This window comes from Gigantopelta aegis, chromosome 6 (assembly GCF_016097555.1).
Source record: "Gigantopelta aegis isolate Gae_Host chromosome 6, Gae_host_genome, whole genome shotgun sequence".
NCBI lineage: Eukaryota > Metazoa > Mollusca > Gastropoda > Neomphalida > Peltospiridae > Gigantopelta > Gigantopelta aegis.
In genome coordinates, this window is record NC_054704.1 from 99,609,995 (window position 1) to 99,619,371 (window position 9,377).

Below are 9,377 nucleotides of genomic sequence, written 5' to 3' on the forward strand. Positions count from 1 at the left end.
TACACCATGAATGGAACTACTTGTGGATTTGGGTGGGACAGGACATAGGTCTCTTATTTTTATGTCCATAATATCCTAAAAATATACCATCAGGCCTTCTTCGAGAGGGTATAAAAGGGTAAAATGCACCATCAGGGCTTCTGAGAAAGGGTATAAAGGGTAAAATATACCATCAGGGATTCTGAGAAAGGATATAAAGGGGAAAATATACCATCAGGGCTTCTGAGATAGAGTAAAGGGGAAAATACACCATCAGGGCTTCTGAGAAAGGGTATAAAGGGGGTAAATACACCATCAGGGCTTCTGAAAAAGGGCATAGAAGGGAAAATATACCATCAGGGCTTCTGAGAAAGGGTATAAAGGGGAAAATACACCATCAGGGCTTCTGAGAAAGGGTATAAAGGGGGAAATACACCATCAGGGCTTCTGAGAAAGGGTATAACTATAAAGGGGAAAATACACCATCAGGGCTTCTGTGAGAGGGTATAAAGGGGAAAATATAAATCTTGGAAATTAATGGATAGTCTTCTCTTTTTTCCTGATAAATTATATAGTAAGAGAACTGCTGTAAAAATATGTCAAAGCAGATGAAATGCAGTGTCTAATTATAAAGATTTCAAACCTGTAACTATCTAGCAGAGCACTTCTCATCGGTTTTGGTTTTATAACATATCCTCAAATTATTTTTTGGCAGAAAGTGTAACCATGCAAAAAGCAGTGAGTCCCAATAAAAGGCACAATCTTTAAAAGACACACCCATACCCACCCACCCACTCCCACCTACCCACCTACCCACCACTAAGAACATTATTTCACTCCAGGTCTTCCAAAAGCAAAAATAAAATATTTTATGGGGGAAAAAAAAGAAGCTTTTCTGTGTGGCATTTTTCATACCAGTCGAATGAGTAAGACAACAAAAACACCACTGTACTGGAATACTGTTAGTGTTTAGAAAAAACTTACAGTGGAATGAGATCATCGCCACTTCCTTCTATATACTGTAGATAAGGTCATCTGTTACGTGAACTCGAGGAATAAAGTTGGGCTTGTACCACAGACAAGATGTTACCAACTCCCAAATATAATCACAGAATTAGACGTGGTAAATCTAAACTGGATATAGGCATGACTGATAATAATTATTTTAGGTTAGGGCCACTCCAGAATTTATTAAAAAAAGGGTGGGTGGGAGATGCCATAATTATGTATTTATGTCTCGTCAGGCATGTGTGCAGGCATTTATGCAGGGGGGGGGAGGGGGGGGTCTAGACTGTGGTGGGCAAAGTTTCAAGGTGGTATCAAGACATGATGTCCCGGGAAATACATTTTAAAACAAGAAAATTGGCTCGAGTTGGAGGAGTGTTGACCAACACTAGAGCGGTATTGAAAGTTAAGGCTCGGTATCGGTATTAGTATTTTTGGGGTGATTTACCTCGGTATTGATACAGTATTCGTTAACGACACAATACTGGTATTAACAAAATACTGATACCGATATCAAGCGGTATTTTCGGTATACTCTGCTTTAATGCCTGAACTAAGGCTCATCCACTAATTTCATTTCTTCTTTTTTTCAAGTTCAAATTTATTTACAACTCAGTGCTAGCTCTGGGTGTACAAAACATTTCACCAAATTATGTCCAAAAATGCAAAACTCAGTTATTTTCCAGCAAATATCAATTATTACATGAATTGTTTTCACCAAAATATGTCCAAAAATGCAAAACTCAGTTATTTTCCAACAAGTATCAATTATTACATGAAGTGTTTTCACCAAAATATGTCCAAAAATGCAAAAATCAGTTATTTTCCAGCAAATATCAATTATTACATGAATTGTTTTTGCCAATTTTTCTGAAAATTCGCAACTGATGAATTTGGCGAGTGGCAGAGCTGGCCCTGCAACTCATCAGCATACATAATAAATACAAATCTATATACAGAATGTACAGTATAATAGTGGGGAGTGATTGTCACATAATGTGGTAAATCATCTAAATATAATTAGGCCCTCATCTCTATCTTCTTTTCAGCTATTTTGAGCTACTAGTATATTATCAGATATATTGTTACTAAATGGCAGGAAACATTTTTCAATACCAAAATTTTTGTATATTGAGATTTGCTTGATATAGTAAATCGGTACTGACATAATACCAATATCGGACGGTATATACAGTATACCCCCCCCCCATCTCTAACCCCACCCACACACCCACCCCAGCCCCAACACATCTGCTTGCAATTTTTTCTCTACAGTACATAGACATGGTTTAATTAAAATTTTATTTTGTGTGTAATTGGTATATTTAAAAAAAATTGCCTCCTGTTCCTCACTTTAGCCACTAACTTAGTAACCTTTTTGCTGATGCTCTATAACTGAGGGTTGTGTTCTGTGAGTTAACCAGCCCCCTGGATTATTTTTACACCAACTCTTATCGGATTCAGAATATCTGAATTCCCTGCATAGTCAGACTGGGTGTTCAAGCTAGGAAGGAAATTTCATATAAAAACAAAAACAAACAGAAATGTATGTAATTTAATGATTACAGAAGGGTAAAAAACCGTTCAGTACAGATTTCAGTGACAATATACAGTGTACAGTCCTGTTGTAGATATAAACACTGAGTATAAGGCACACATGTTTCTAATAGCATACAAAGAATAAAATAAAATAATCTATATTATGATAGGATGGTGGGATGTAGCCGCACACAGAGAATAAAATAAAGTAATCTATATTATGATAGGATGGTGGGATGTAGCCGCACACAGAGAATACAATAAAGTAATCTATATTATGATAGGATGGTGGGATGTAGCCGCACACACAGAATACAATAAAGTAATCTATATTATGATAGGATGGTGGGATGTAGCCGCACACACAGAATACAATAAAGTAATCTATATTATGATAGGATGGTGGGATGTAGCCGCACACACAGAATACAATAAAGTCATCTATATTATGATAGGATGGTGGGATGTAGCCGCACACACAGAATACAATAAAGTAATCTATATTATGATAGGATGGTGGGATGTAGCCGCACACACAGAATACAATAAAATATTATGATAGGATGGTGGGATGTAGCCGCACACACAGAATACAATAAAGTCATCTATATTATGATAGGATGGTGGGATGTAGCCGCACACACAGAATACAATAAAGTAATCTATATTATGATAGGATGGTGGGATGTAGCCGCACACAGAGAACATCTATATTATGATAGGATGGTGGGATGTAGCCCAGTGGTAAAGCACTCGCCTGATGAGTGGTCAATGTAGGATTGATCCCTGTTGGTGGGTCCATTGGGCTATTTCTCGTTCTGCTATATCAAATGCTGTGGTATGTGCTATCCTGTCTGGGATGATGCATATAAAAGATCCCTTGCTACTAATGGAAAAATGTAGGTTTCCTCTCTAAGACTACATGCTTGACATCCAATAGCCGATGATTAATAAATCAATGTGCTCTAGTGGTGTCATTAAACAAAACAAACTTTTCTTCTTTTTTCAAAGGAAACCCAGGGCGGGACATAGTCCAGTGGGCCCACTGATGTGTATCGATCCCAAACCGACTGAGCATCGAGCGAACGCTTTACCACTGGGCTATGTTTAACCCCTTGTTTTGAAAACAACACGACTATAGCACATTGATTTATCAATCATTGGCTATTGGATATCAAACATCTGTTAATTCTGGTATACCCACGACTATAGCACATTGATTTATCAATCATTGGCTATTGGATGTCAAACATATGTTAATTGTGGTATACCCGGTACTCTTCAAAGGAAACCCACTACATTTTTCTACTAGCTAGCAGCAAATGATCTATTATGAATTCTTTTCCAGACAGGACAACACATACCACAGCCTATAATATATCAGTCATGGGGCACGAGCTGGGATAGGGAGAAAACCCAAATCTGAATAAGAAACCAGACTGTATACCAGAGAATAAGAAACCAGACTTTATACCAGAGAATAAGAAACCAGACTGTATACCAGAGAATAAGAAACTAGACTGTATACCAGAGAATAAGAAACCAGACTGTATACCAGAGAATAAGAAACCAGACTGTATACCAGAGAATAAGAAACCAGACTGTATACCAGAGAATAAGAAACTAGACTATACCAGAGAATACGAAATCAGACTGTATACCAGTGAATAAGAAACCAGACTGTATACCAGAGAATACGAAACCAGACTGTATACCAGTGAATAAGAAATCAGACTGAATACCAGAGAATAAGAAATCAGACTGTATACCAGTGAATAAGAAATCAGACTGTATACCAGAGAATAAGAAATCAGACTGAATACCAGAGAATAAGAAACCAGACTGTATACCAGTGAATAAGAAATCAGACTGTATACCAGAGAATAAGAAACCAGACTGTATACCAGAGAATAAGAAATCAGACTGTATACCAGTGAATAAGAAACCAGACTGTATACCAGTGAATAAGAAACCAGACTGAATACCAGAGAATAAGAAACCAGACTGTATACCAGAGAATAAGAAATCAGACTGTATACCAGTGAATAAGAAACCAGACTGTATACCAGAGAATACGAAACCAGACTGTATACCAGTGAATAAGAAACCAGACTGTATACCAGTGAATAAGAAACCAGACTGTATACCAGTGAATAAGAAACCAGACTGTATACCAGTGAATAAGAAACCAGACTGTATACCAGTGAATAAGAAACCAGACTGAATACCAGAGAATAAGAAACCAGACTGTATACCAGAGAATAAGAAACCAGACTGTATACCAGAGAATAAGAAACCAGACTGTATACCAGTGAATAAGAAACCAGACTGTATACCAGAGAATAAGAAACCAGACTGTATACCAGAGAATAAGAAACCAGACTGTATACCAGAGAATAAGAAACCAGACTGTATACCAGTGAATAAGAAACCAGACTGTATACCAGAGAATAAGAAACCAGACTGTATACCAGTGAATAAGAAACTAGACTGTATACCAGTGAATAAGAAACCAGACTGAATACCAGAGAATAAGAAACTAGACTGTATACCAGAGAATAAGAAACCAGACTGTATACCAGTGAATAAGAAACTAGACTGTATACCAGTGAATAAGAAACCAGACTGAATACCAGAGAATAAGAAACTAGACTGTATACCAGAGAATAAGAAACCAGACTGTATACCAGTGAATAAGAAACCAGACTGTATACCAGAGAATAAGAAACCAGACTGTATACCAGTGAATAAGAAACCAGACTGTATACCAGAGAATAAGAAACCAGACTGTATACCAGTGAATAAGAAACTAGACTGTATACCAGTGAATAAGAAACCAGACTGAATACCAGAGAATAAGAAGACTAGACTAAGAAACCAGACTGTATACCAGAGTATACCAGACTGAATAAGAAAATAAGAAACCAGACTGTATACCAGAGAATAAGAAACCAGACTGTATACCAGAGAATAAGAAACCAGACTGTATACCAGAGAATAAGAAACTAGACTGTATACCAGTGAATAAGAAACCAGACTGAATACCAGAGAATAAGAAACTACACTGTATACCAGAGAATAAGAAACCAGACTGAATACCAGTATGTAGATTCCTGAGCCACCAGCCTGCATTCAAATTGCATGTTTATAAAAAATATAGTCTTGGGAATTTGGGAACTATTGTCATGTTCTCCAGAAAAGAGCACACAAGTCACTAATTTTACATTTTATACCTATTCAGTACTTCTATGTACACAACAGTCATCTTATAGGCAGAGCTCAACCAAACAATTATCATTTATAATGTCATTGGATCACTAAAAACAATCATATATATACATATACACAGTATGCAATTTTGGTTTAAACAATTTAAGTGTCATAACAACTCCCTATTTACAAATCTTTAGAGCCCGCCACCAACCTAGTGAGCCCTACCACGCGTCTCCAGTGAACAGAAAATACACTAAAGGTTTTGCATCAAACTGTGGTTTCCCACGATTTTCAGATATATGATGACTGTCATTTCGAAAAATCAATGCAATTTGTACAAATAATTTTTACGAGCCATGCAGGCTCATATGCTAGCCAAGATAGAGAGTCCTACATGATATTTGTGAGCCCGGGTTCCTGGACTCTCCTCAAAATGGCACACTGATATACATACATATATATGACTATTGTTGCACCCAAATCAGTGAGATCTAAAGCCCTGATTCACCTCAAATAATCTTATATTTTTTCTATGGCAATTTATAAATGTGCAGGACAGTCTCATAGTGCATGGTTGACAGAATGCATCTTGATGCAGGTCTATTGATTACTAGGTTGAATAATGCTTTTCACAAAACAGATTTTATTAACTGAAGGAAGGAAATATTTTATTTAACGACACACCCAACACATTTTATTTATGGTTATATGGCGTCGGACATACAGTTAAGGATCACACAGATACTGAGATAGGAAACCGGCTGTCACCTCTTCATGGGCTACTCTTTCCAATTAGCAGCAAGGGATCTTTTATATGCACCATCCCACAGACAGAATAGTACATACCACGGCCTTTGTTACACCAGTTGTGGAACACTGGCTGGAACGAAAAATAGCACAATGGGCCCACCGACAGGGATTAATCCTAGATTGATGCTGTCCCACTGAGCTACGTCCCTACCCTTTATTAATTGAATTTCTATTAGTTGTTTTTAATAATAATTGCAATGCACTAATTATTTAAATGCTATTCAGTCTCATTTGACAATTATGACATAATAACGGTTACTACTAGTACTATTAACAAGTATTATGTCATTATGGCAAGTGAGATAACTCATGCCAAATGTGATACAATTGCAAATTCAGTCCTCATCATTTATGGGGAGCTATCACACTTGCTCCCCACCACTCCCCTGAGACATGCACACATTTGCATACAAGAGTATGTGTTTACATATATGGAAATTTGCATACTAGTGGAGACCACATGCAAATTAACATGTGCATATAAGTAATAGTATTGCCTCAGTATTTCACACAAATGTTGGTTATGTGTACGCACAGCAAAACTTGCTTACCTGAGCAAATGTTTTCAATATTGCGTAGCGTGGTTGGGGCCACCGGGGCGGTGCTATCGGTCCACTGATTAGGGGGCGCAATACTTGCCTTGCCCGGGCGCTGGCAACCCACGCTACGCCATTTCGATATACCAACAAAGTGATCTAGGGACAAATGTGGTCATTGTAATGGGAAGATAGATAGATAGACACAGACTGACAGACAGTCTTCAAAGGGCACAGAAAAAGTATATCTGATGTGGTGGAAATTTTTACCTTGGACAAGGCTCGCAGAAGCGTACGTTAATTTCTATCCCACATGACCGCATATGATGGAGTCTTTTTCTCTCATCCATTCAGTAAATTAACTATAATTTCACATGACAGACAAAGATGATTGACAGACAGACAGATAGCCTTTTTTCACATCAGTGAAAACAGGAGGCATGTCTTCTTCCCCCCCCCCCCCCCCCCATATATGTGCTTGGGCGAGATTATGCCTGGAGGGGGCGGGATGTAGCCCAGTGGTAAAGCGTTCGCTTGATGCACAGTCGGTTTGGGATCGATCTCCGTCAGTGGGCCCATTGGGCTATTTCTCGCTCCAGCTAGTGCACCCAACTGGTACATCAAAGGCTGTGGTATGTGCTATCCTGTCTATGGGATGGTGCATATAAAAGATCCCTTGCTGCTAATCGAAAAGAGTAGGCCATGAAGTGGCGACAACGGGTTTCCTCCCTCATCTGTGTGGTCCTTAACCATGTTTGACGCCATATAACCATAAATGAAATGTGTTGAGTGCGTTGTTAAATAAAACATTTCCTTATGCCTGGAGACTGCAGGATCTATCCCCTTGCATACATGGTTTAAACTGTTTAAATATATTTTGTGACAGGGGTACATATTTAAAATATAGGCCCTATATATATATATATATATATATATATATATATATATATATATATATATATATTTCTCCCACCCCACCCACTCAACATGTGTCCGAGAATTAAGAAACTCTGCCCTAACTAAAATTAACAAATGATTGTCCGAGGTTCATAGTGTGTGTTGTATATAAATGGGTGCACAGGTATCCCCAACAAGAATCCAGGGGTTGACGGGCGGGTGGACGGGCGGGTGTGGGGGGGGGGGGGGGGGCGTAAGGAATCACATTAACACCATCATCCATGTCACCCCACCCTTAACTTGTAACTTTGGGGCACCTGTGAACTGGTGCAATGCATGTCATGTTAATTTACCAAACAGATGACAAAACAATACGACATTTAATATCAACCATAATATATTAAACATATTTCATATCAAACGAGGCTATAAAAATCCACACTGTAAACTGACAGTGACATCGACCTTGACATTGAGACGTGTGCACTGTGCTTTCGTTTACAACGAGACGAACACATTAATTAGTGTTCAAAATGAAAGTACCGCTTAATATGATTTTATATGCATGTATTTACATCATTTATATACTGCTGGTACCACAAACTGCTAAAACACAACGTCTTACTTTTAATTCTATCCGTGTTGGTCGACTTCACAGCACATGCGAGACCCCCAACATGCCAAACAAAACGTCACAGCATTCCACTATCACGTGACCTAGAGCACGCCCGCCCGCGCGAAAGTAAAAATATAATGACTTGTTTTTTTAAAAGAACCCTATTTTAGAAGATGCTTTTCATTCCGATGGCCAGAGTTGTAACAACTTGATTATTTAATTATAAATAGTACATTCGAATATACATGAACACATTTTTTTTTTAACTGTATGTTTAAATTTTACTCACAAGTAGCCTAGTATTAGTACTAGTACGTTTCTGCATGCTAAACTGCATATATATCACGATCTATACTCCAGAAAACAAAAAGAAAGAAATGTTTTATTTAACGACGTACTCAACACATTTTATTTACGGTTATATGGCGTCAGACATATGGTTAAGGACCACACAGATTTTGAGAGGAAACCCGCTGTCGCCACTACATGGGCTACTCTTTCCGATTAGCAGCAAGGGATCTTTTATTTGCGCTTCCCACAGGCAGGATAGCACAAACCATGGCCTTTGTTGAACCAGTTATGGATCACTGTCGGTGCAAGTGGTTTACACCTACCCACTGAGCCTTGCGAAGCACTCACTCAGGATTTGGAGTCGGTATCTGCATTAAAAATCCCATGCCTCGACTGGGATCCGAACCCAGTATCTACCAGCCTGTAGACCGATGGCCTAACCACTACGCCACCGAGGCCGGTCCAGAAAACAAAGTTACGTTAAATAATGT

General features: G+C 38.3%; 1 protein-coding gene across 1 annotated transcript in view; it reads right to left on the reverse strand.

Annotated features, from left to right (window-relative positions):
- The window catches only part of LOC121374245 (zinc finger protein GLIS3-like), a 76,678-nt gene extending 67,966 nt beyond the window's left edge, over nucleotides 1-8,712 (reverse strand). Inside the window, exon 1 of the mRNA XM_041501262.1 lies at nucleotides 8,605-8,712. The gene's annotated coding sequence lies outside the window, so the exon portion shown is untranslated. The remainder of the gene's footprint in view (nucleotides 1-8,604) is intronic.
- Nucleotides 8,713-9,377: the final 665 nt, after the last annotated feature.